The following is a 26,063-nucleotide window of genomic DNA, read 5'->3' on the forward strand; positions in this document are numbered from 1 at the left end:
CCTCAGACTCCTTTTCTCCCTGGAAGGCTCCTCCCAGCAACCTTGGGAGATGTGTGGGTGTGTGTGGGGTTGTAGTGTTCCCCTTCTACAGATAAGGAGCCTGGGGCCCAGAGGGGACTGGCCGGGCCACTCCACAAAGCTGTTGGTAAGGTCAGGACTTGAACCTCCATCCTCATCTCCACGCTGTGTGGTTCTCACTCCACCTCACTGCCTCCCAGCCATGTCCAAACCCCACTGGCCGCCAAGGAAAGAAAGAAACTTTTCACAGGCCTAATGACTCAAAAATAAGCAACAGTAAGCCTGAAGAACTGTTCCTATCTCCCTCCTCTCCCTTTCCACCCTTCCCAAGGCCGGAGGGGACATAGGAAACCTATTCATTTAAACTCAATTATTTTGTCGAAGACAGAACGGAACTGAATTGGGTCAACAGCTATATTTGCTGTGCTCAGCTGTTTTCCTGCAACAGCATCACCCACCGGGTCTGTTGCTGGGCCCTGCACTGCCAGGCTTACCAATTATAGCTCCATATTGGTAGCCATTCCTTGGCAAGCTTGGCTCAGGAGGAGAGGAGCCAGTGAATGGAACCTATCACCCTCTCCTTTTTCGCCCAACAGGCTGCAGGAGCAGGGTCCCTGGGCCAGTGTAGTTCCAGGCTCCGTAACTGTGTGGTCAGCACCTCCAGGGACTTAGGCTTCAGGTATTAGACATTTAATGCCCAACACCCATCTGTAGGGAAGCTGCATCTACAGCAGAGTTTCTGCAGATGAGGAAACTAAGGCTTAGAGAAATGAAGTGCTTGTGGGAGAAGCAGACCTTAGAGTCAGACACAGCTGGCACCTTCTAGCTGTGTGACTGGGAGCAAAGAACCTGACTGCCTTGCTCCTCTGATCCCACCTGTAAAGGAGGCATAATTTGACATACCTCACAGGGCTGGGCTGTCCTGTTATAGATGGGTTGCAGTGTACATGCCAGCAGCCTGCCCAGGGTTAACCCTCCTGGCAATGAGAAGTGTACACCGTGTGCCAGGCACAGAAGTTGGTGGGGACACAGATCTCTGAAGAAGGATATGCTTGGACGTCCTTCTCTCCAGATACCTTTCCTGATTCCCTGCTCCCAAACTGGAAATGCTCTTGCAGTCTCTCTAGGTCCCCTGTTGGGCCAGGCCCTGCCCTGGACACTTTTCACCACGTCTTCTGGGCCCACAGCCTGTTATATATATTTTTTTGTTTGGTCTTAATATTTGTGTACCTTCCCCTCTCTACTAAACTGCCAGTTTCCTGAGGACAGACCGGGTGTCTTGTTCACCTCTTTGGTTCCTGGTGTCACTGTCTTCCCAGCTGGGTGGCCTTGGACTGGTTGTTTAACCCTGGTGTACCTGTTTTCACATCTGTAAAATGGGAACAGTGATCTCTCTCCCTCTGGCACATGTCATGGCGAGGAGGTTAATATCACACATGGCAGCACTGTGCCAGATGGCTGTACAGAATGGAGTCTAGAGAAACATTGGGAGGAAACCAAAGCAGAGGCTGCCCCTCTGCCCTCCTTGAAGTAGGGAGTATCTAAGGGGGTGAGGCATAGTGGTTATAAATGCTGTCTTGTTATAGAATTGCTGTCTGGTTACATGGGGAAGTGGGAACAGGGTGGTGGCCAATGGGCCTTTCCTTGTCTCCTCCAGCTTCTTGCTGCAGAGGGCTGGGCTTGCCCCAAGAATGGACTGCTCTGGCCTCACGGTAATCTCAGATTGCCCAGTGGGGCTGGGGCTGGGGCTGGTTGGGACCTACCCACAATCGCTGACCTCAAGGCGCCCGGGTTACAGTACCTGGCATTAGATCTCTTCTTTTGGGGTCTGGGTGTAGAGCAGGATCTCCCTGCACTACCCCACGATATTATTGCTGATCTCAGGGTTGGGGAGTGTTTAGGGAGGTTTGAGTTCCCTGACCTTTCAGGAAGCATGCGTGTGAACTTAGGCCTCGGACCTCGTGTAGACATGGTGTGGTGATGGCTGGGCCCTACTCTGGTGGGGTGGGGACAGGACTTGGGGACTAAGCAGCAAGTGACCTAGCCACAGACACAGAAATGGCTCTGGTGGGAGCCCAGCTAGTGGCACTGGACTCTCTGGGGGCCAGGGCTGAGGGGACTGCCCAGGTTGATCCCAGAGTCTTACACAGTAGAACCAGCAGTCACAGGCTCATAAACTGTAACCGTCCTCTTTCCGTTGCCTCTTGGTAGCATTCAGCCCCTGGAACACTGCTGGGTGTTGCCTAGTACTTGGCACTGTGACAACCAAGAAAGAAAAATGCTGACCATGTCTCACTGCTTGTTCGAGTAAATTTACTCTATATTTTTTAGAGATGTCGCATGGGTGGGAATTTACTCCCACCAAATGTTTTGATGGAAACATTATTTTTCGAGTGAACATGTGTCAACATCACTGTGGAGAAAAGGTTCCAGGATTCTCTGCCAGCCAAAGTCATCACCATAAGACACTGGTTGGGGGCCTGGCAGGCGGAGGTGATGTGACCAGGCTGGTAGTGGGGCAGAGGTAGCCAGATGGGTGGGAGTCTGGCTGGCTGGTCTGGAGGGAGAAGGGGGTCTGAGCTGGGGGAACTGAATAGGTGGTGAGGAGGAAGGGAGTGGGGAGGCTGTGGGCTGACGATGTACATTAACCACCCACACAGCTCAAAACTAGGTGAGTGGGGAGCTTGAGGGGCAGGAACAGCGAGCAGAGGCTCTGACGTGTTGAATAGTGGCAGCTCAGACCCGAGGGACAGGCTGGGGCCAGATTGTTGAGGGTCCTAGAATCCCAGCTCCCACCAGTAACTAGCGATGTGAGCTTGGGCAACTTTTCCAACCTTTCTGTGCTTCTGCTTCATTTTTAGTAAAATGTAGCATAGATACCCACAGCTTATGGCTCTTTGGAGAATTAAAGGAGATAATGTCTGTAAAATACCTAGCGCTGGGCCTGGCACATAGCAGGTGCCAGGACACATTTGCTGTTTGTTGGTGATGATAAAGCCACACAAGTATAGATGTACTCACATAAATTAATAGCTGGTGCACTGAAACTACTTCCTGAGTTGGCCCTCAATCTAATACCAAGTTTGTTTTCTCACCTTCAGCTAAGTACAACTGGTCTCTTCAGAAGCCCTTGTGGTCTCTTGTACCTTGTGGTACAACTGTGGTCTCTTCAGAAGCCCTTATTCATGAACAGCCAGGCCCTGGGCTGACTTTGCTACAGGGCATCCCTCTCTCTACCTGTTTCTGTCCTACAGATGGATCCTGAGGCAGTTGGTGGGTTTTAGCAGCACCCTCCTTTAGAAAGAGCCTCTGTCATCTGCTCAGTCTCTAGGAAGAAGAGATGTCTCCTCTCCCAGGATGCTACATCTCTCCCCACGGGAGGTACAGGCATTGCCTGGAGGTATTCCTTGACAGTCGTGGCCCAGACTCTCTTGTCACTCAAAGAAATGGGAAGCTTTTTGAGGTGGGAGGGTTTCAGACTCCCCCAGAGAGCCTAGCCCAGTTGCTGAGGACATCTTCAGATCTGAAAGAAAAGACAGGAGCATCCTGAGCCCTGGGGAGAAGACGGCCTGCAGTGTGTGTTTCTCCATCACTCATGTATAGAGTCCCTTAGGCCCTGACAACCAGAGATAAACAGACCCCAAGGAAGGCCTGGCAGGGCAGGCAGCAGTAGCCAGGAGAAGGGAGTCAGACCAGGAATTCAGGCAGAGAGAGGGAGAGACTGTGCACTTTCCTGTGCCCGGGGCCACTGGGAAGGCTTCCCTCAGGTGAGGGCAGTTGAGCTGGGCCTTGAAAGGTGAATGAAAATTAGAAATGGGGGCAGGAGGGTAGCCTCGTGGAAGCAAGTGTGTGACTGTGAGAAAGGCGGGGCATGCACTGGGAAGAGTAAAAAAGGAGGCGGGCTTTGTGACTGTTCCCTGTGATAAGCTCCAGGTATAAAGGTGAGGAGTGTGCAGGGACAGGTAGGACCTATTGATGGGCGAGGCCCAAGGCCCTGGGCTTGTTCTGTGGCCACAGGAGATGCTGAAACCAGGAGTGACTGGATCAGGGCAGCCTCTGAAATTCCCCCAGCTACACGTGGCCAGGAATGGTCACTGTGTACTCTGTACTTTTATGTGTTACTAAAGATGTTGCTGAAAGGAGCCTGCAAGCGGTTATACAGACCTCTGAGCAGGGGCTAGGAAGGAGGGCACCGGAGGAAGCAACAGCAGACAGCTGGTGAGGGTAGGAGACCCACTGGAGATGGACATATTCTGACCTTCAGATGCAGGCTCATTTCTTGTTAGCTCGTGACTCCTTCCTATGAGAGCTGTCCTGCAGAGTAAAAGGCCCTGTTATGGGGCCCTGTTTTCTTATAACAAGATATTATAACAGTGTGGATGACTCAACAGGGGATGCTTCTTGCCTGAGGGAAATCTAGGAAGGCTTCCAGGAGGAAGGAGTATTCAGATTGAGGGGGGAAACAAGAGGGGACTAGTAAAAGGTGCAAAAACAGTTGTCTGGGGGTGAGGCACACTTTCAGATGTAGTGGGGTCAACTTGAGCAAATGACTTGGCTATTCCAGACTTGATTTCATCTATAAAGTGGTCGCAGTATCTGCCTTGCCTGTTTGTTGCCATGATCATGAAATCAGTGGGAGCAGACCTGGCTTGGAGCCTGCACCCGGGAGGGAGGTGGTGCTCAGAGGATGCACTCTGCTTTCGCCTTCCTTGTTGGTTTGGCTGCTTTGGAGCCAAAGGAGGCTTCTCTGGCCCCAGGACCTCTCTGAGACTCTATCTTCACCTTTCCCCTGCTAGGAAATTTTATTAAGACATTGGATAAACAGATGACAACTCTGAGGAAAAAACTTCTCAGAAGGAAGGGGACACTAAGTGCTCTTCTGGCTGGGAGCCTTTTAGGCAGTAGGGGGAGCTGGGTAGCTCTTTGGGCTTTGGAGGTGTGGAGTGATGCAAATGTGGACAGACGGGGTGGTGTTGGATCGCCTGACCTGTGTGCACGGCAGAGCTGAGCCTGGAGCCTAGGGCCCAGCAGGAGATGGAATGAGTCAGGGACTTTCCAGGTTGGGGACTGCTGCTGGGGGCACAGTAAAACCTCTTCACCAGTCCTGCAATAACCCCAGACAGTATCCTGCCTGCCTGTACACAGTAGGTGCCTAACACAGCCTGCAGCTTAGCAGGAGCTCAGTAGTTATTTGCTGAAACACTAGAGCAGGCTGCAACTGCCAAGGACTGACCTGGGGTCTGTGATGCCTTAGGGTGGAGGATGGGAGGAGCTGGGCAGGACCTAGGTGGGACTCCAGCGGGTGGCTCTTGTTCTCCCACTGGCTTCTGTTCATATTTACATCAGGATGCTGTGCAGCCTTGGGTTCCTGGCCTCAGCTGGATTAGCACCTCTAGCTGGTGGCTGTAAGGGAAGGAGGTGTGATGGTATGATACCCTGCATGTGGTAGAGACTCAGTAAGTGGATACCATTGCGGTGGCTTCTCTAGTGGGATGGGAAAAAGGGTGACCCCAGGCAAAAATACCTGGTTGGCTGGGTGTGCCTTTCCCCTAGGGGTTTTTGTTTCCGTGTTTAAATGACCCAAGGATGAATCTCCAGGCCAGCAGGTGGGGCAGGGGTTTGTCTGCCCCCAGGCTTCTGGGTGCAATCAGGAACCGGGGCAGCTCACACAGCTCACACAGCTTACCAGCCTATCTCCTCCTTCCCTGCACCCGACCTTTGCCTTCTGTCCTGCCGGACTAGCCGGGTGCTTTCCAGAAGAGAAAACCCGGCACTGCTGCCTGGGAACCCAGTGCCCTTCTCAGCTTAGGCTGTCTAGTCCCAAGTCGGGGTGGGGAGTCGGGTTAGGGGATCATGGTAGGCAAACCCCTGGCCGTGTCTGGACCTCAGTTATGTTCACTTGTTAAAATGTTTGAATGGAAATGTGGGGAAGGGAGAGCGTTTGCCTTGGTTAGGTCTCTGGGCTGCGCTGGTCTAAGCCCGACGAACCCGGGGTGGGGCCAGCGGGCCGAACTAGAATGCGCCGCGAGAGCCGGGCCGCGGGCGAGTGAGGGGCTGGCGGGCCCGGTGGGGACCCAGACTCGCACGAAGGTGGGGAAGGGGTTGCAAGGCAGAGACCCCCGAAACCCCGCTCCAGGGCCTGCGCGTCCCGCCCGCCCGGCGTACCGAAGCGCAGCGGCGGGTCGCTAGCGGGAAGTGGCTGCAGCTGGAGGCAGCTGGCCGCGGAATGTCACCCGCTGCCGGGCCTGGGAAGGGCTGGGCCTGCTGCTGTGGGGTGGGTGGGCGGGTCCGGAGGACTGGGGCTGGGGCTGGGGCTGGCCGCTTCCGGGCTGGAGAGGGTTTGGGGCGTGGCGCAGCCCGACGTTAGTCCGGAATGCTCTGGGAGCAGCGCTCAGGGGAGGTTACCTTGGCGCGCCCCCAAATCGTTTGGTTCCCCCGCTCCTGCCTTCCACTGCTCTGGCTGACCTGGCTCAGACCAGCTTGAAAAATGCATTCATTCATTCAGTACATCTGTCGAGTGCCTACTTTGTGCCAGGCTCTGGTTCGAGGTGTGCTGGGCTTACCGGGGCGTGCAGGTCCCTGTTCTCGTGGACCGGACATTTTCATGGTGGGTAAAAGACAGAAACAAACAAGATGACTTCAGGGTAGTTCTGTGGAGAAAACGAAGCAGGGTGATAACTTGGGAGGTGGGAGTTGCCCCTTTAGCTAGAGAGATGAGGGAAGGCCTCTTGCTGGGACGGGACTTTTGAGTCTGAGACCAGAATGAGGAGGAACCAGCCTTGCCCACGGAATGGCAAATACAAAGGCCCAGAGGCGAGGCTTGAGGCAGGATATGACCTTGGGCGGAGTCAGCATATCAGGGGAGGAGTCTGTAGGGACGGCTCCTCCCTCTTTCCTGACCCAGAGCTCTGTGCTCTGGCCTGCACCCTGCCCAGAGGCCCTTGGAGGGAGACTTGCCATGGCTGGAAGCAATAGTTTGCTTTCAGGAGTGTTTCTCGTCGTCTTGGACCTGGAGGTTGTGCCATGTGGTTACCTGTATGGAAGACTGTAATTTTCCACTTGTTTCCTGAGGGACACGGAAACCTTTAGATGTTGTCATCACTGTGTTTAAGTCATTTTTGAAATTTCAGCTTGGAAGACACAGATTCAGCACGTGCCTTTCAGGAAGGGGAAGCCCTCGTAGGCTCACCTCTTAGATGCCAGCCCAGCCGAGAGGCCCCCTAATCTGTCCAGAAGAGGTGCCTGGGTGAGCTCCGCCCTTGGGAATGGGCCTCTGTGGCCTTGGACTTCTTAGTGACAACTTCGGCAAGATCCTGGGCCGGGCCGGAGGGGCTGCTCACTGGAGACCTGGCCATCTTCGGAAGCCAGATCTGGCTCCAGAGCCTCGGGGGTTGCAAGTGCCCAGAACCAGGTCAGCAGAGAGGCCTGCTCTCCCACCACAAAGGTCTGTTTGAAGTTCTGTGGGAGGGAGGACAGACACCACAAGGATACTTCTTCCCCAGTGGGTGGGTCTCCAGCCAGGTATGGGGTCAGACAGGCTTTGGTGGGGCTGGAGGGTGAGGAGCTGTTTCTCCAATGAGGCCTGGTCCCAGGACTGAGTCCTCAGTGGGCAGGGCTTGTTGGTGTGCTGTGAAAGTGCAAGGCTTGGGGGACTGAATGGGGGACTCCCTCGGACTTGGGAGGAAGAGTGAAGGTGGGGGCTGGGGTTGCTAAACTGGTTCCTCCTCCAGGGAAGCAAGCCCTGCCCTCCTGGAGCTTCCAGCCTGGAGGTGGGGAGGTGGGCTGGGGGGAAGCTTTAGGGCGCAGCTCAGAGAAGGCCAAGCAGGCAAGGTTGTGGGGCACCTGGAATGTGGGCATCCAGCGGCCTGGCTGCTGACCTAGGCTCAGGGAACCAGCATTCGGTGGGTGAGCTGTGAGGAACGGGCGTTGACCCTAGGCTTCGGGGCTAATGAGGGCCTTTAGCCAGAGGCTCCCAGCACAGGTGAGGGGGAAACTGCCAGTGCCCCTGTGCCCTCACGCTCTCCCAGCCCTGCCTCTCCAAGACAGATTTAATAATCCGCGTCTGTCTCTCTCTCTCGCAATTAGTATTGCAGGAGAGAAGCTTTACTTCTAAAACTTTTATTGATCCAGACACTAATAAAAAGTAAAGGTGTTTTTTTTTCTTCTTTCCTGCTAGAGCAAAGAACATCAGACATCAGAGCCCTAAAACACAAATTCGTTTTCCTCCTCCCTAGATCTGGGAGGGAGGTGTGGGTTGGCCTTGTTCAGATCTAGCCTCTTCAAGAAGCCGCCCTCACTTCTCAGGCCTGCAGTCATCCACGTGTTCCCCAGCAGTTAAACGAAACTGCCCCATATGCCCGTGTCTGACCCCAGAAGGCTGGGCTATCACAGAAGCTTTCCTTCCCACCTGAGGCCCCCAGGGCTAGGGAGAGACACCATGGGAGGCATTCAAGACCTGGCTCTTGATTTCTTGTGTCTCTCAGTGTTTGGGGTTTGGTTCTTTGGCTGCCCTGGTCTTTGTTTTTGCATCTTGATTTCATCAGGACTTACTGAGCTCTTACACCGTGTTAGACCCTCTCTTAAGACACAGAAATACAACACGTAGAGCTTGGCCACACACAGCTTACCTTGTGACGGGAGAGGCAGATAAGAAATAAGCGGAGAAACAAAGTGATTCCCGATCGAGTGAAGTTCCCCTACTGAAATGTGAGTCAGGGAATTTCTGTCTGCTTTGTTCAGCACCTGTCTTCCCAGTGCCTAAATAGTGCTTGGCACATAGTTTGCACTTAAATATTTGCTAGCTGCATGAGCAAGATGCTATGAAGGAAACAAGCCAAGTGTTCCACTAGGGAGTAATGGGGGCAGGGCAGGACCTGTTGTAGATGGAGCAGTCAGGGAAGGATTGTGTTGCAGAAGATGCCGGAAGCCTGCCAGTTTGCTGTTAGAGTGTGCTGGAGCAAGAACTAGCCTAGGGAGCAGCAAGTACAAAGTCCTTGAGCAGGAAACAGAGACTTTGGTGTGTGTGGTGGGGGGGCGTTGGGTGTTGCTGGATGAGGTCAGAGAGTAGGTAGGTCACGACTGCCAACGTCTTTCACCTGGGGAGCAGTTCCGATTTATTCAGTGCAGTGGGGAGTAATTGAAGGCTTTTAAGGTGAGGAGTTCAGTAATCTGATTCGAATTTCTGAAGGGTCCCTCTGACTCCCCCGGTAGGGGCAAGGGGAAGCCCAGTGGTTGGGGAGGCTGCCTGGAGAAGATGGAGAGGAGTAAACAAGTATGAGGGATTTCAGAGGGGGTAGCAGCAGGATTTGTGTTGGATTGGATTCCAAAGGCCAGGGAAAGGAAGGGCTCCTGGCTTTGCTACTGAGGCTCCATGCTGGACATTTCAGACATGAAGCTCTGAGAGGTGTCCCGGAGGCGCTGTCAGGCAAGCATGGAGACACGTGGGTCTGGAGCTCAGAGGAGGGAAGGGCTGGGGAAACACTTAGGAGTCGTGAGCATGCTGGAGGTATTTAGAGCTATGGGAGTGGATACAATCACCAAAGGAAAGTGTTGTGCTAAGGAAGAGTGTCTCCGAAACAGCCCTGAGGAGCTCCAGCACCCGGAGGAAAGGAGGTGAGGTGCTAGCAGCCTGTGAGAACAGAGGAAAGCTGGAGCAGGGTGGCCTGGGTTCAGGGGGTAGTAAGGCACAGAAACTGGTTGACTTTGGCAACATGAAGGCCTTTGGTGTCCTCAAGGAGACCCAGTGGGGTCGGAACAGACAGGTGTGTTGAGTAGGAAAAGGAGGTGAGAAGGTGGCGGGGATAGCAGTGAGCAGAGAAGTGCGTGAGGACCCAGCTGGCCCAGGATGTTGAGGAGGGGAGGGCCGGGGAGGGGCCTGAATGTTCTCTGTCCACAGCGTAGGTTTACCAGCAGCAGCTGACCCAGTGGCTCTCAGCCTGGAGATTCTGATTCAGGAGCGCCCATAGGCCCCCCACCAGTGATCTTTCCCAGCTCTCTGAGCCCTCTCCACCCACTCTCTGGAAGGCTTGCTGACTGTGCCCTGTCACGTTTTTGGACTCAACACTGAGTCTGTTGACCCTGTGTTCCCCCCATCAGCCCCTTTCCTTACCCCAGTCTCTCTGGGTCCATGGCCCCTAAATAAGAGTATCCTGGAGCCTGGCTTACCTCAAGTGTCTTTCCCAGAACAGAACTAGACTTCCTTTACACCAAGGGTATTTCTCTGGAAGCCTCCTTTATGTGTCTGGCTTCTGGAAAAGTTTGAGATTTTTTACACAATATTTTGGTGGCCAGGAGCTCTAACCCTCACCCCCAACAACCCTACCCCAGGACATTTTGCTGGCTCTGGTGAGGGTTCAGAATGCATCGGCTTGAGGGTGCAGGGTTGGCACACAGAGCTGGAGATAACCTAATGTCTGCTGGACCCCTGGTGGGTTTCAGTGTCTGTTGAATGAATGGCACTCAGATGTTTGAGTTTGGGGTTGTCAGTTGCTTTGTTAAATGCTTTTCCTGGTTAACCAGTGTTTTTACATCTGTTATCTGCAGGGGATAGTGTATTACCTCATTTTATACATGAGGAAACTGAGACTCAGGAAAGTAAAAGGACTTGTCCAGGGTTCCACAGTTGCTAAATGACACGACCAGAATTGCAGCCTGGGCCTGCAAAACCCCCAAATCGGGCCTCTTCTTACTGACTAATCCTGGGGGTGAGGTAGTAAGGGTGGAGGTTAAGGCACCCAGGTCTCCTACTACCTCTCAAGAATAGTGGCCAGATGTTCTGCCAGGGCTCCAAGGCATTCCTCCTGCCTCCCACCCACCTGTTTCCTCTGATGCTCGACACCCTCTCCTCTCCCCACATGCACACCGGATGCATTCGGCTCCAGGAAGATAGGATGAGGCAAGCCTTGAACCTCGTCTAGCCTTGGGGATGCTTGCGGCAAAGCCTGTAGCTTTTGGGGAGGCTGTTTCTGCAGCAGGTGTGTAGGGTGGCCCTGTGTCTGATGCAGAACTCCCCATAGGTAAAGTGAGCTCAGCCAGATCACATGCCATGACCACAGGTGAGGAGTGGAAGACAAACCCAGAGAGGTGTGGAGGCGGGGCCCCACCTGGAGAGGCAAAGCCTTATGCTCCCTCCTGACAGCCTGTGTGGCTTTTTAGGCTCTCGCTTCCCTCCTGCTCTGCCCCTCCTACCCACCCAGCAGACTTGCTTAGCCTGGGCCTGGGTAGCCGAGGCAGGCTGTTTTCAGGCCTCAAAGGATTTGGGCCACAGCCCAGCCTTTCTCAGTGTTTCTCACCTTCTGTCCTTGTCTCCTTATGGGACGGAGCAGGCATCTGAAAGGTGGCAGAGGGGTGGTCCTGCCTGGAAATCACTGAGGGTCCTTTTATAGAAAGAAACAGGCTGAGAGAAAGAAATGACTTGGCCACGGTCACTACCCAAGAGGCTGGTTTCCTGTTTGTGCCTCCAGCTATCCTGGGGCAGCTTCCTTCACCCCACCTGAAAGCAGGCTTTGTTCTGTATCCTCTCGGCAATCCTATGAGGTAAATAATATTATGTCCATTTTTGAGGAGGAAACTGAGAGAGGCCTAGGGAGGTGACTTAACCTGTCCAAGACCACACAGGTTACAAGTGGCAGAGTCCAGGCTTGAACATAGCCTGGCTTCAGAGCTCATCTTCTTTACCATCAGGCTACACATTCTGAAACTTATTTGACTTCCAGGCATCATAGAAACAGAGTGAGGGTGCTAAATCCTTGAATGACTCAGCCCCTGTGGAGTTGGACCTGAAGATGCCTCCTGGCCTTGGCTTTTCTGACCAAAGATAGCCACACTGGGCAGGGCACGATGGCTCACACCTATAATCCCAGCACTTTGGGAGGCCAAGGTGGGTGGATCACCTGAGGTCAGGAGTTTGAAACCAACCTGATCAACATGGTGAAACCCCGTCTCTACTAAAAAAAAATCCAGAATTAGCCAGGTGTGGTGGCCCATGCCTGTAATCCTAGCTACTTGGGAGGCTGAGGCAGGACAATCACTTGAACCTGGGAGGCAGAGGTTGCAGTGAGCTGAGATTGCGCCGTTGCACTCCAGCCTGGGCAACAAGTGTGAAACTCCATCTCAAAAAAAGAAGATAGCCACACAGCACCTACTGTGGGCCCAGCCACTCCAGGTGCCAGAATGGCCCACGCTTCTCTGAGAGTACTGTAGACCAGATGCTGAGACGCAGACAGTCAAGTCTCTCTTCCCTTCCTCTCCCCGTCCCACTCCTATTCCGGTAACTAGGCAGGCCCTGCCCACCTTTGCCCCAGGAGAAGCCCCACTCCTGTGGACAGTGGAAGGGCCTCGGCCAGCTTGCCTGAGTCCTGGGCTTGGAAGGACTGTTGCCCCCATCTGCCTTGGTTCCCTGCACCTGCCTTTTCTTCCCCCCATCCTCCCTCTGACTCCCCGTTTTTCTCTGCTTTCACCTTCCCTTAGTGTTCCTCTCCTTTCGTGTTGTGTCAGAAGTCATGATTTCCAGTCTTCTCATCTGGAAGATGGAGGAAAAGATAGACCCGATCCCACAGGGTTCTGAGGCTCAAACTGAAAGCCTGGTGGTGGGGCACCTGTGACAGGTGAGACTCCTCATCTCGCCCCCTTCTTTCTTCATCATGGAGAGACACTGGAGGATGTGGAGCAGTTGGGGCCTGTGGTCCAGGTGGGATGGAGCAGTCAGGGCCTCGTGGAGGGAGCAGGTGGGAGGAATACTCTGGCTGGAATGGACCTCACAGGGTGTGGCCCAGCATTGCAGCTGACTTGCATGAAGTCCTGGCGAGCTGGGGAGCCCTTGCACTGTCAGCCTCCTCATCTGAAAGATGGGGCAGTGGTAATGCCTGTCTGTGGAGTGATGAGGAACAAATGAGACGGGGCCACAAAGTACCCAGTGCTGTGCCCAGCACGTAGTGCCCGAAGAGGGCTGCTATCCCAGCTCTTATTCCTGAGGTTTAGCTTCCTTGTTTTGTTTTTGAGCTCTTTGGGACCTTCGTGGACTTTGAATTTTTACTATTGTTCATTGTGTCTAAAATCTTCCTCATAAGCTGAGGGCCTCTAACCTGACCATGAATTTTGGAGTTTTGTTTTTTGTTTCTTTCTTTCCTGTTTCCTAGAGGAAAAAGGGACCTGTACCTTTAAGACCCCAGCAGGCCCAAGTAGGACACTGGCCCTTTAAAAGCACATTACAGAGAGTTGGAACATAGCCTTTGTTGAACTAGCCATGATTAGTCCCAGCGGACAGGGCTGGAGTGGCATGTCTGGGAGCAGGGCGGGGCTAGGCTGGCCGGGGCCAGCCAGGAGCAGCGGACAGCAGGAAGGCTCGCCCGGCCACTCGGCTTCCCAAGCCTGGTGGCTGTGCTGAGGGATGGTGAGTGGCCTGAGCGGAGCTTAGAACAAGAGAGGCTGGGAAAGCCAAGAGGGAGGCAGCCTCAGAGCCCAGGGAGACCTGAATGAGCTGGGTGGCAGCAGACACCCTCAGTGAGTGACTGTCACAGGAGCTGGTCCCAGGAGGGACTCCGGAGCACCCTGGGATGCCATCTCTGCCCTTCTACGCAGACATCCACTGCCGGCCCAGAATGTAGAAACGGTTAGGAGGGACCTGCGAAAAAGCGGGACACCAAGAAGAGCACTGTTGCTGTTTTTAGTTTTTAAAATGAGAGGAAGCCCAGTGTGAGTTGCTCCGTCCCCCAGGCGCGGTGGCCCCTGTGGTGTGCTCCGTTGAGAACCGGGAAATGCCAGGGACTGCTGACAAGTTTTCTGAACTGAGGAGCTTGGCCTTTGCTCTGAGTGGCCGAACCCTTGGCTGGCTGGGTGGGGCTGCACTGGGGTTTGGGGGCCATGGTATCTCTGCCCCAGCTCCTCAGCAGAACTTTCTTTTTTCTTCTCCCTTCCTGCTTCCACTCCCTAGTCCATGGGGCCCAAGCCCACTGGGTGGGGTGGAGGCGGGTGGGAGACTGGGAAGACTGTGTCTGGGCCAGGGGTGTGTTTTGGCTCTGCTTGAATATTTGAAACAGTTGTCAGAAGCCAGATCGCTTCGGTGTGGTAGCGTCTTTACTGGGCAAATACCCATTTCTGAAAAAAGTCAGAGGAAGGATTGGGCTTGTTACAGCCAAGTCTCAGTGCAGGTTGGTCCTAACCACCTTCATTGCCACGGCTGGGGGCGGATGAGACTGCCTGCCAGTAGGTGTCCTCACTGTTTTACTGACAGCCACCCAGGAGGTGACAAAGGCAGGGCTCAGTACATTTCTGGTGACCCAGGCTTCCTGTAGTTACTTAAAAGTTGGTGCATTTGGTCATAGGATTTTTGTAGGTTTGGTGAAAACCTGAGGCATTGATGGGCAGTGAAGAGAGTTTGGAGTTAGAGCCCAAGTGCCAGGTGCCCTGCACCACCCTTGTGCCTGTGAATTGTGACCTCAGGCAAGCTGCTTGACCTCTCTGAGCCTCTGCTTCAGAGCAGAGGGCGTGTGCATAGGCGCAAACCCTGGAGGGAGTTGTCAGGTCTGGGGGAGGCTTTGTGGAGGTGGTGGCCTTTGAGCCGGCCGTAGATGGATAGGCTGCTGGAGTGCAACCCGTTGAGCAGAGGCGTGCAGTTTAGCACGATGAGCCAGATAGGGCCAAGCAGGGCTGGCATGGCTGGGTTGGGACCTGGAAACCTTGGGAAGCTGGATTTTAAGTACGTTGCTTTCTCAGTTGGAAGGCTGTGGGCCAGATGGCAAATGACAGGGCTAGCTTAGCCTGGATTCAGCCAGTGTGGAATGTGGGGGAAAAGGGCAGACCGTGAAGTCTGACACACTGGCCTTGGGAAGCCCCTGGAGGTGTCAGAGCCTCGTTCTTTGCTGCAGTTAACTGTGTGAGGGTCAGAGGTGCAGAGCCAGTGCCCTATGTGCCCTTCCCAGGCATGTGGGCTCACTGTGGTGTGGTGGGTGAGCAGGTACTTGAGAGCCACAGGTGGCTTTGGTGCATGGTCACTGGCAGCAGGAGGAACTCAGCAGCCACACTCCTGGTTTTCTTTGACATGGTGTCTCAGAGTTTCTGCCCGTGTCAGTGGCCTGGAACCCTGTGGCTTACTGACAGCCACTTTCCTGCTGTCTTGCTGCTGCTGAACACTCCTGGCTGTCTCCTGCTAGTTACAGCCTGAGAAGCAGCTGCTCTGGTGCCCCACGCAGACTTTCAGACCTCAGGCTTTGGGAGGAATGGGCAGGTGACATCCCTAGGCCCATAGCCCCACATGCTCCTGCAGACATAGTGGAGGCGCTCAGTGGCTGTGCTGGTGGCTGGATCAACTCTGCCCAGGATTGGGACGGGGCAGGGGTGGGGGGGGTGCCTTAGCATGATAGATACATCTTCAGCAAACTGTGCCAGGAGGCAAGGGCAACCCACTTGACGGGGGAGGAAGCTGAGGTGCAGGAGAAGCCCATCCGAGGTCCACACTCCTTTGGCCCAGCGCTCCTTCCCTTCACATCTTCACCTCTTCTGTCTCTCTGAGCTCAGGCTGCTAACAAGGAGGGAGCCTCTGTCCCAAATGGTGGCTGGAATTGAAGAGATAGCTGAGCTGGAGTGACCACTGGGGCTGGAGTCTAGGGTGCCAGCATTTGTTCGTAGATTTTTCCATCTCTTCTTAAATGGGGGTCTCAGATTCCTGCTTAAAATGACCTGTACTCTGGAGCCTGCTCTTGAGGTAAGGGGGTGGAGCAGGTGAGGCGATCTGGGGTCAGTTGGCAGAGAGGCTTTTTGAGAGCTCAGCTGTGGGGAGAGTCAGGAAGGATCTGCTGGGCAGAGTGAGAGACAGATCTTGGAAATGTCCTGGGCCCAGGAAGAAACCAGGAGCATCCAGAGAAGTGCTGGCGGGAAGGGCGTGCAGGAATGGACAGAATGTCCCAGGAAGGCAGTCTCAGCTCAGCCTGGATGGTCATGGGGGCAGCCAGGGCTGATTACTGGGGCTGTGTATGGAGAGCTCGCTGCAGGTCAGTTGAGCCCTACAGTCAAAGGTGGTGGTGTCCCTGTTTTCCAGATGAGAAAACTGAGGCACACAGGTTAATTAATTTGGCCAAAGTCACAGAGTTGTGTGTGTGTGTTTTTAAGGAACCATGCCTGCTTACCACCTTCAACCAGCATAGTGCCAGGAGCTGGGGCTCTGCGGACAAGTGGGTGGTCCTTGGTTGAGGCAGGAAACCTGGCCCTCAAGGATGCGGGAAGGAGGCCATCCCTAGATCACCCCAACATGAATGGCCCACATGGTTCCAGGAAGTAACGTGGCATGGCGCCCAGGTCTCGGGTGCAGGAGATGAGATGGAAGAAGATGCTGCCTCTGCCCCTGCATTCTGCCGGGGGGGCAGCATGAGCTAAGGAGGGCTTCCTGGATGTGGACAGCTGGGAGGAATTAGATAAGCCAGAGGGGAAGCACTTCCTGGAGAATGGAAATACTCGCTTTTCAGCTCATTTATTCTTTTGTTTCATTATCATTTCCCACTTGGGTCTTGCATCCCCAGGACCCTGAGGTGGCTGATTGGAGGTATTTCTGGTCCCGAGTGGGGTGCAGGGACCAGTTAGAAACCAGTCCCACTCAGGCCATGATGCATGGGTGTGTTCACGTGTGAGGAGGAGCCAGGCACAGACTGAGCTCAAGGAGAGGGAACGCACGGGTCAGGGCCTTGAAACATTCTCAGGAGTGGTGCCAAGTGGAGAGATTGGGGGAGGGCAGTGGGCTAGCACATTTGTGGTGGGCTCTAGAGCTTGGGAGCTTCAGAGTTGCTGCATTTGTGGCTAGGCTTGGAGCCCCAGGTGCTGTGCAGGGAAGTTGGGCTCTTTTCCTGGGGCTGGGGGTAGGGAGACTGTCACTCTCCCTAAACTTTCTGAGCGGCCAGGCCAAGCCTGATAGTTGTTCCTACAGGCCAGGGAGGGCTGCAGGGTTGTCCCTGCTCAGAAGCAAGAGGGGCAGGGGCAGCTAGCCCGCAGCTCACTCTTGATTTGCCCACCACTCACCCTCGTCAATGAGTGTTCCTTAGATGCTCTTCTTTTAAAATTCAGGGCACTTCGCTGTTCTACTGAGGTTTATGAATGTTTAAAAACTGCTTTGCGGTCCCCAAAGTAATTTGACAAGTCTGACAGCTATTGATTAAAAACCTGAAATTATTCAGGCTGCAGGATGACTTGGGGGATTAGATGGAAAGTTTTTTGTTTCTCCTCTCTCTCTCTCTCTGCACCTCCCCTCCCCCGCAAAAAAAAAAAAAAAAAAAAAAAATAAGATGTGGAAAGGTAAATGTGTTCCTGAATGTTTTTTGAAAACTCCATTAGGCTTGCACAGTTTATACGGGCAGAGGATGTTGAAGGCTGCCTCTCATTCAGGAGCCGGTACCAGCGCCCTCTTGAATCCCTGGTCTCTCCTGAGCTTTGGCCCAAGTCACCCCAGGCAGCAGTGAGATGTTACTATTATGTTATTACAGGTGATGGTAGTGGTGTTGGTAGCAGTTGTGATAGTTTATGGTCCCTTGTGTTCTAGGGAGTTGACATAGGGTTTTTGTGGCTTTCTCTGAAGTAGCTCAGTGTGTGAAGAAATGGCACCTAGAAAGGGGAGGAAACTCGTTCAGGGTCTGTGATAGACCTTAGATACAGCTGGGATAGAGACCAAAGACTCCTTCAGGGAGAGGAACTGGCCATTGCTGGGGTGCTGGGCTGATTGGATGCCTGGCTTCCAGGCCTGACCTACTGTGAGGTAGGTGCCAGGAGTGTCCCGCAGAGGGTGACCAGGCTATTAGAACCCCAGCTTTCACTTCTGGACCATGTGACCTAGCCAAGCCATTCCCTCTCTCCAAGCCTCAGTTTCCTCTTTAGAGAACATCCTAAAGCTTCCATTAAACCTTTTGGATTAACTTGGTGTGTACGGGAAAAGTTGCCCCATGAGCCAGGGCTCGTGGGACCTGAGCTTGAATACCTACTTTCCCTTTCTTCTGGGGCAGTGCTGCCTTTTTTGCAGAGTTGTTGGGAGAAGGCCATGAGATGATGTGTGTACTTTGGTAAGAACACCTGCAGCTGGCACATGGTAGGTGCTTAGTAAGTGGCTGTTAGGTCCAGGCTGCCACAGTGTCATTCATTCAGTCAGCCTATATTGGGCACCACGGGACACCAGACCTCACAGCAAGCATGAGCTGTCCCATCCTCCTGTTTTGGTTGCAGGGTGTGGACCCTCCTCTGCCAGCTCAGCCCTGTGATGTGGGGGGAAGCACAGGCTCCCAGGGATGAGGGCAGAAGGCCAGGTGCCTCCCTGTCTCCCAGCCCAGGGTGCTCTGTGTGTATGGGGCATCACAGCTGGGTCTTGGTGACTGCTAGGTCCTACCCCTTACCTTGGCCTGAGGGAACCCTGGGCTGAGAGGGACCACGCCTCTGGGCCCTGTCATCCCTGGAAGACTTCCCAGGCAGGGCAGCCAATCTCTCTGCCTTTTTAGGACAGGCTCTGTCTCCCCAGGGCCCTGGGAGCCACCAGGCGGCTGCATTCCTCTCCTCTCCCTTGGGATCCCAGCTGGGCCAGGAGTGAGCACTGGCCTTCTGAGCAGCCGGTTCCCAGGCCAGCGGGGCAAGGCTGGGCTTGGGAAGAGAGCTCTGCTGGACATGCTAGGCAGGGCACTGCCCTGTTTATGTCCTGCCGCTTGATTCCCAGCAGGTCAGTGCATTCATTCTGACCATGTCCAGACTCTCTCTCCTTCCAGTGTGGGCAGACGCTTCTAGCACAGCCCCTGGACCTGCCTGGCTATGACAGACAGAAGCATGATTGGCATGTTCTGACCTGATCAGGCCTTGAGAGTCTGCTGAAGTCCTGACTGCAGAACCATCAGGTCCTGCCAGCCTTCGGGTGGGCACCAACTCTGTGGAGACAAACCTTGTCCAGGATTTCTCTTCCTTCCAGACCTGGTTGGAGTAGTGGACAGTGGCTTGGGACCACACAGGCTGGTGGGCTGGAGACTGGGGCTGGAGATGGCTGTGCTTGGGAGTCCCAGGCAGTAGACTCCCGTGAGCAGGCTAAAGGGGCCTCCTCACGGGAGTCTACTGCCCACTGCTAGGCACACCTTCTTCTCCTTTCATTTCGCCTCAGGAAATTAAGGGCTTTTTAAAGAAATTTGAGGCATCCCAGAGCATTTGGGCAGATATGATTGATCCCTCTTTTGCAGATGGGGAAAACTGAGGCATGGAGAACATAAAGAGTTTGAGTCGTCAGGGGACAGGAACAGGAAACAGCCTGGGAAGTCCATATCTTGTCATTCCAAATTGTCAAAAGTATGACCTATCCCAGAAATGTCAGCCTTGATAGCAGCGTGTGCATCTTTCACCAGTGTTGTTCATGGCTGTGTCTCCAGCTCCTGACATTGTGGCTGGCAATGAGGTGGGCGAATGGAACAGACCAAAGAGGCATGAACAGTTACGAGCAATGGATGGGAGTCACTGACACCCCTGCCCTCCTGAGCCTTCTGCCTGCATGGTCTCATTTGATCCTTAGAGCAACCTGTGAGGAAGGTGTGTCGTTATCCTCACTACGGATGGGGAAACTGAGTCCTAGAGAGTCGAATGACTTAAAGTATCCAAGGTTGTATGTTTCATAAGGAATAGAGACTAGGTTTGCTCTACAGCCAGGCACCCTTGACACTAGGCCCTCTGTCCTCCTGCCTGCTCGCAGCTGCAGGTGCATTTCTGTAGTATTCACTTGTGTGTGTGTGCGCGTGCGCACGTGTGTGTGTATGTTTAATCCCAGTGCCCACTGCACTGCCTGCCTTTGTGTACTGCCCAGCCCATTACCCTGGCAGCCCTAACCATGCAGCATGTCTTAAAGGGGCCCCCCAGCTCCTGCTTGCACACTTTCAGAGACAGGAGCCCACTCTCTAAAACCAGACGAGCCTGGCCCATTCAAGGACAGCTGTGACTGAGCTGGAAGTGGCCTCTCCTGGTCCCAGCCTTGCCCTTTGGGGCCACACAGGGCAGCTCCCTCTGAGCTTTCGAGATTTGGAGGGTGACCCTGAGCCCCTTACTTTTCCGACCAAACAATCCCACACTCAATTCCCCCCATCCAGTAGCTGGGAACACCCTTGCTGTGCCAAGTAGGGATTTTTAATTACTGTTAAGTTTTGGTTTGGGGTCTTTTCCCTCCTTGGAATAATGAGTTTGCTGAGCTTCTGTGTCACCGACCTTTTAAGAGAAAAAAGGATCAGAGTTGAAAAACAGCTTGTGGGTTGGCTGGAAGGCTGTCAGATAAGGCTAGGCCCCAGGAGCCAGGACAGTGTCCCCATTGTTCTGCCACCAGCCCTCACAATGAGCTGCTGTTGGGCCCTGGCGCTGTCTCTCACAGCAGCTCTCCGTGCCTTGTGCCCACGTTTCCTGGGCCCTGGGCAGGGGCTGCCCCATCCCTGTATCCCCCGGTCCTTCCTTCCCCACCTGGAGTGAGTGGGTCACAGCTAGTGGGTTAGCTGGCTGCGGACCTTTCCCTGCTGCCCGGTTGCTGTGGACCTTTCCCTGCTGCCTGGGTGCTGTGGGCTACCCCTGGACGATGGAAAGGCCAGGCCAAGGCTAGTGCAGTTAGTCTTGAACTCCACTGAACTGTGTTCACATCTGACTTGGCCACTTGCTATGCATGTGATCTTGGGCAGGTCACCTCAACTTTCTAGGTGCACCTTTTTAGTCCTGACAGGATTGTCACGAGAATTAAGTGGAACAGGTGGGAGATTGTGGCCCTGAGCCGGGCTTAGGTAGCGTAGTGTGAGCTGTCTGTCTGGAGAGACCAGGGACCGCTTTGTGGTGGTGACATTGGGCTGGCCCTTGAAAACTGAGGAAGGACTTTGTTTGGCAAAGAAGTGGAGGGAGACGCAGAATGGACAGGCTCAGGAGACTGCTTGGACATGGACCCCTGGAGGGTAAGAGTTTGCAGCTTTGTCAGGAAGTAGCTGGGGAGGAGAGTCCAGGTCACTCGGCCAGGGTGTAGTGCGAGGGGCCTTTCAGGAGGGCTTGGACACCAGCTTGAGGCATCTGGGACTTGATTATCGTACAGGCCATGAGGCAAGAGAGGAGGGACAGGAGTGAGGCCATGCCAGGTGGAGTGGCTTGTTCAGTGGAGGGTGCTGCTGTGGTCTAGACAGGAGAAGGCCAGTGGAACTCCCATTCCTCTCTGCCCTCCCATGCCCTGGCCAAGCTCCTCTGTAGCAGCAGAGTCCAGGACAGGTCACCCTAGCCATGGCCTTGGCTGTCCCGTGTGTGACCTGGGTGTCATGGTGCCACCTCCTTCGTGGGAGCAGTAAGGATTCCACACCATCGAGGACAGGTAAAGGGTCTCTAGTCCCTGGAGCACTGTCATGGGGCTAGTGATCTCCCATGTTTAGAAGGGTCTCAGGGCTGGGGCCGTGGGGAGCAGGGTGCAGCCACAGAGGGTATGATGAGCCTCCTAACCTTGAGAGGGATGGGGGAAGCGGCCCATACTTGGACAGGGCCAGGGCAGGGGCATTTCCCGGAGACTGTGGAATGAACATTGGAATGCTGCTCTTGGGACTTGGCCTTGAACAGGCAGCTGCCCTGACGACCCACCCTCAGGCCTTCTTTATCCCTCCTCCAAGGGAACAACCACGTCACCAGAGTTTGCAGGCTGAGGGAGGACTGTCCTTATCCCCGCTGACCTCCCATTCCCTCTGAGCTTAGCTGACCTTGGCTGCTGGCGTATTGGGGTTTTGGTCCAGGAACTCTAAGGCTCTGGACCTTGGAGCCAGCCAAACCCAACATTACCCACAAGGAGCCCCCTGCCTGACAAGGAACCAGTTCTGTGACAGACCTTCCCAGCACAGCCTGGATATGGCTGTCTGCCCAGGGGAGCCCAGGAAGGCTTCAGGGAAGAAGGGGCACTGAAGCTGGGTGCTGAAGGTTGGATAGGAGAGGGGAAGGACAGCATGTGCCTGGGGCCCGCTTCCTGGGCTGGAGGGGCCCAGCAGGCAGGCCGCTGTGAGAGTGGGCCTGGTCAGGTGGAGCAGGCAGGTAGATGCCAGCCAGTGGCTCAGAGTGCCAAGTTCTGGGGCTGGCATTGAATCCCTTGTGGTCTCAAGAGGGGATCCCTTCACCCCCACAACTCAAAGGGCTGGGAAATACCTCCCCCGAAGGCGCTGTCTTCACAGCACTTTCAGCGTGTGCCGGCTGCCAGTGTTTTCTGGGTGAAGCAAGCCTCCTTCCTCCTTTTTCAGATGAGGAAATGGACCCAAAAGGTTTGGGTGTGGCAGCAACACTAGATCAAAGATGGGATGCTGGGAACATCTCTTGCCCTCCCTGGCAGGCCTCAGTTTCTCCCCTGTAAAGCGGGATGAGGTCAGCATCTGCCTCTTGGGCTCGTGGAGATTCTGTGAGGTGACTTGTGTGGTGGTTCATGTGACGCATGGCCCAAGGTAAGCCTGGCCTGGGGATGCCAGCTCTGCCCTGGTGAGAGGCAGGCAGTGTGGAGTCCACGCCCCGGTTTGAGACCTCTTCTGTATGTAGTAGATGTGCGACATCCTGGCAGGGTTGTTGTAAGAAGTAGCTCAGACCTGGGCCATGGAAGTGATTTGCAGGGGTGGAATCCCCATGTGAAGGCCTTTTGCCCTCCTTGGTGCCACCTCGCCTCGGGGACCAAAGCTCTAGTCTCCAAGGACCACAAGAGGTCAGAGGGGAAGGCCGTCATGAGACTGAGCTAGGCACAGGGTCGGGAGGATGCTGTGGGCCATGCAGTTGGGCCACCTTCTCTTCCACCCCAGTCTTGGGCAGCAGAGAGGGACTTGACCCAGGGCTAGGGGACAGCAGAAGCCCTGAATACAGGGGCATCAGCCCCCAGATACCACACCACATAGGGCAGCTGTGGGCATAGCTCCTGGACTGACCTGGTTCCTATCCCAGCAGGGGGCCTTGGGCAGCTCAAGTAACTGCTCCTCCCTGACCCTGTCATACCTTTCTGTAAAATGGGTAGATAAATACTCCTGGCAGGGCTGTGTGCAGTTGAAATACGAAAAAAGGGATGTGCAAGCGACCAGCTGGGTGCTCACCCTGTGCTGACTAGAGGTGGGTGCCTACAAGCATCCCTTCCTGGGAGTGGAATGAGAGTGAGGTAGAGACCAGTGCCTGCTCCCCTCCTTTCACCTGAGCGTCCCGGGTAGGGAAGCTGAGCCTACCCCTGCCCCCTTGGAGTCTGGGCAGTCTTTGGTACCCATCTTCTGCCCTGCTTCTGACGCACTGCTTCCCTAGCTTGGCAAGGCAGAGGCTGGAGGTGAAAAAGGAAGTGGCCCAACAATGCCAGCATGGGATGAAGCCAGGGTGGGGGAGAAGCCTGCCTTGGGTGACTGATGGAGCAGGCAGTCCCTGCCGTGAAGTGGCCAGGGACTGCTGCAGGCACAGGACAGGGCTGGCTTCCCAGAGAGGCGGTTCTTGGGCCTTGAATTGGTCCTGCTGGGTTCAGGAAGTGACCAAATGACCATTTTTCCTTCCTGAGCCCCCTCATCTTATCAGCTACCACCATGGGCACACCCTAGCAGGGTCATAGCAGACCAGCTCCCTCTGGGCCCAGATGAGGGAGGGACCGAGGACACTGTGTGTCAGGGCCTGTAGACTCCAGGCTGGTCAGGAAGGAAATGCATAGGAACATGAGTGAGAGAGTACGGGTCCACTGGCCCTGCCTCCACCACCCGCTTGCTGTACTATCCAGGAAGGAGTAGCCTGGTAGACCTTGCGGGAACCACTTGGGGCCTCCCTGGGCCTGCCCTGCCCCTGCCCTGCCCCTATTCCTCTTCCTCCCAGAGAGCTTGGGCTGCAGGGATGGATGCAGCCTCTGCTTTACATCCCACCTCGTGCAGAAGCCCCCAGGGAAGCGGGGAGGGTCATGGCTGCCCAGGTAGGCCGGGCCAGTCCAAGGTGTCTTAAGGGCCTTGAGCTTCCCTACAGCCCTCTCTTCTGCCAGGATCCTTTCCAGGTCAGCCAGAGCATGCTTGTGGGACATGGTGGGAAAGGAAGGGGAGGGCTCTGCAACCACCGACTCCAGGATCTGGCTGTTTGGGGGTCTGGCCTGGGCCTGCTGGGCTCCTGGGTTGCAGGACCAGGGTCTCTTTGGGTTTCCCTGGGCAGGCCCAGCCTGCTGAAGCATGCCTCACCTCTTCTCTCCACAGCCAGCTCATTCATGCGCCCCAGGCAGGAGGCGGCCTTAGCTCACCAGCTCCCCGCTCTGTATTTCCTGAGTCCCTACCCCACCCTCCCTGGCTCCCAGCATCCTTACCTGGCAGAGATTTTCCAAGCTGGGCCAGGAAGCAGCCCAATCCCAGCCTGTGGGCTGGGTTTTGGGTTCCAGACGTCAGGCCTATGGGGCTATGGGTCCCAGCCCTTCCCAGCCAGGGTGACTTCCCTACTATCAGGCAGGGCGTCCCTTCCACTGAGGTATGAAGCCCCATGTGGGAGGGAGGCCTGGAGTCCTCCCTGGGAGGTGGGCAGCTCAGGTGGAATCTCAGCCCAGGGAGGGCAGGCCCACCCACGGCATTGGTCATTGCCGTGATGGGGAGGAGGCCAGGCTGCTCGATCAAGGCCTTGAGGGATTATCAGGAGAAGAGGCCTCTTCCAACACAGCGGTGTGGCAGTGTGGTGGTGTGGCGTGGCAGGTAGGCCAGTGCCCCTTTGTGAACTGGGCCTCCCAGGGAGAGTGCCTCAGAGGAGCAGAGGCACATGCTGGGCTTGTCCACGGGCTTAGGCCACAACGGGAAGCCCCAGGTGGGAGTCCTTGGGGGAGTTGGGGAGGGTTCCCCCCCTGTCTTGAACTTGTCTCACAGTTTTCCTCTGGCTCTGCCCATTCTCTCTGCTTTCAGAGGCCAGCTTCGTGCTGGGTGTGGAGAGGCAGAGGGAGCTGGTTGACTGGGGCTCCTGGGCTGGCCTCTGTGGGGTATCTAAGGGTTGGGATTCCCTCAGCTCTGACTCCTTATGGCGTCTAGCATGGGACTCCATGTTGGGGAGGGCTCTTATGCTCAGAGGGCTGTTGCCATGGAGATGTGGAGCTTGGGGTGGGAGGGTGGCTACTGTCAGCCTGAGTCCCTCTTAGCAGGGCTCTTCCTGCTCACCTCTGGATTCTCGAGCGCCCACGAAGTGGGCCTCAGCCCACTGACCTGGGGCAGTTGCAGAAATGAGTGTACAGGGTATGCACCCTACAGGGAAGTGTCTGGTGGCTCTGCCAAGCTGCGAGCCCCTCAAGGTCAGGGGCCAAGCCTCAGCATGGCCCAAGGTAGGGATCTTAGTTTGGTGAGGCAAGGAGAGAACGATGGACTGAGCACTTGGACCATTGGAACGAGGAGCCAAAGGGCATAGGGCGTTGGGGGTAGGAGGTCCATGTGGGCTAAGCCTGGAGTAGGTTTTTCACCAACCCCAGGGTTTGAGCCCTGGACACAAGCAGGGCTCAGCTTCTGCACCAGAGGTGGTCTTAGCAGGCCCAGCCTGTCCTCACGCTTTTCCTCTGTCCCACCATGGGGACTGGGGGCTCTAGGAGGACACTGCTCTGTGCTGCTGACTTTGGAGAGACTTTACCTAACCCTAGAGCAGGTGTCGTCTGCGATGCTTTCCATGTGATGCACTGAGGAAACAGGCTCAGAGGAGAACGATTTCCCCAGGGCCACACAGCAGGGGAGCAGTGGGCCCAGGTCTGGTCTGCATTTGGGTGCCGGGTGGCATCAGCCCTGTGCTCTTTGTGCCTGTGTCGGAGCCACTGACCTGGGCCCTGAGCCCCAGCATGGGGACCCCGATGGAGTGTGTGTCTTGGGTACCGTGCAGAGACTGCTGCATCCCTTCTGCTTCGAGACTCGCCTTGCCTCGCTGTCCTCATCTGTAAGATGGGAGCAGCAGGGTCCCTGTGGCTCTCCCTCGTGTGGGGCTGGTGGTGTGGGACAGCGTATGAGGAAGGGCTGTTGGCAGTGGTATGCTGGATAAATGTTGGGACAGAGTGACTTCTCAGTCTTGGACAAGGACCAGTGCAAAAGAGAGGGGAAATGGGAAAGGGCCCAGAACTGCAGACA

At 55.2% G+C, this 26,063-nt stretch overlaps 1 protein-coding gene across 13 annotated transcripts in view; it reads left to right on the plus strand.

The window, feature by feature from the left end:
* The window catches only part of DAB2IP (DAB2 interacting protein), a 134,131-nt gene that overhangs the window by 79,265 nt on the left and 28,803 nt on the right, over positions 1 to 26,063 (plus strand). Inside the window, exon 1 of one of the 13 annotated variants that reach the window (XM_030817753.1) lies at positions 12,487 to 12,623. The exons of the other annotated variants lie outside the window; for them this stretch is intronic. The gene's annotated coding sequence lies outside the window, so the exon portion shown is untranslated. Of the gene's footprint in view, positions 1 to 12,486; positions 12,624 to 26,063 lie in introns of those variants that run through there. 13 annotated transcript variants of the gene reach the window in all.

The sequence above is a fragment of the Nomascus leucogenys genome, chromosome 8 (genome assembly GCF_006542625.1).
Source record: "Nomascus leucogenys isolate Asia chromosome 8, Asia_NLE_v1, whole genome shotgun sequence".
In the NCBI taxonomy this organism is placed as follows: domain Eukaryota; kingdom Metazoa; phylum Chordata; class Mammalia; order Primates; family Hylobatidae; genus Nomascus; species Nomascus leucogenys.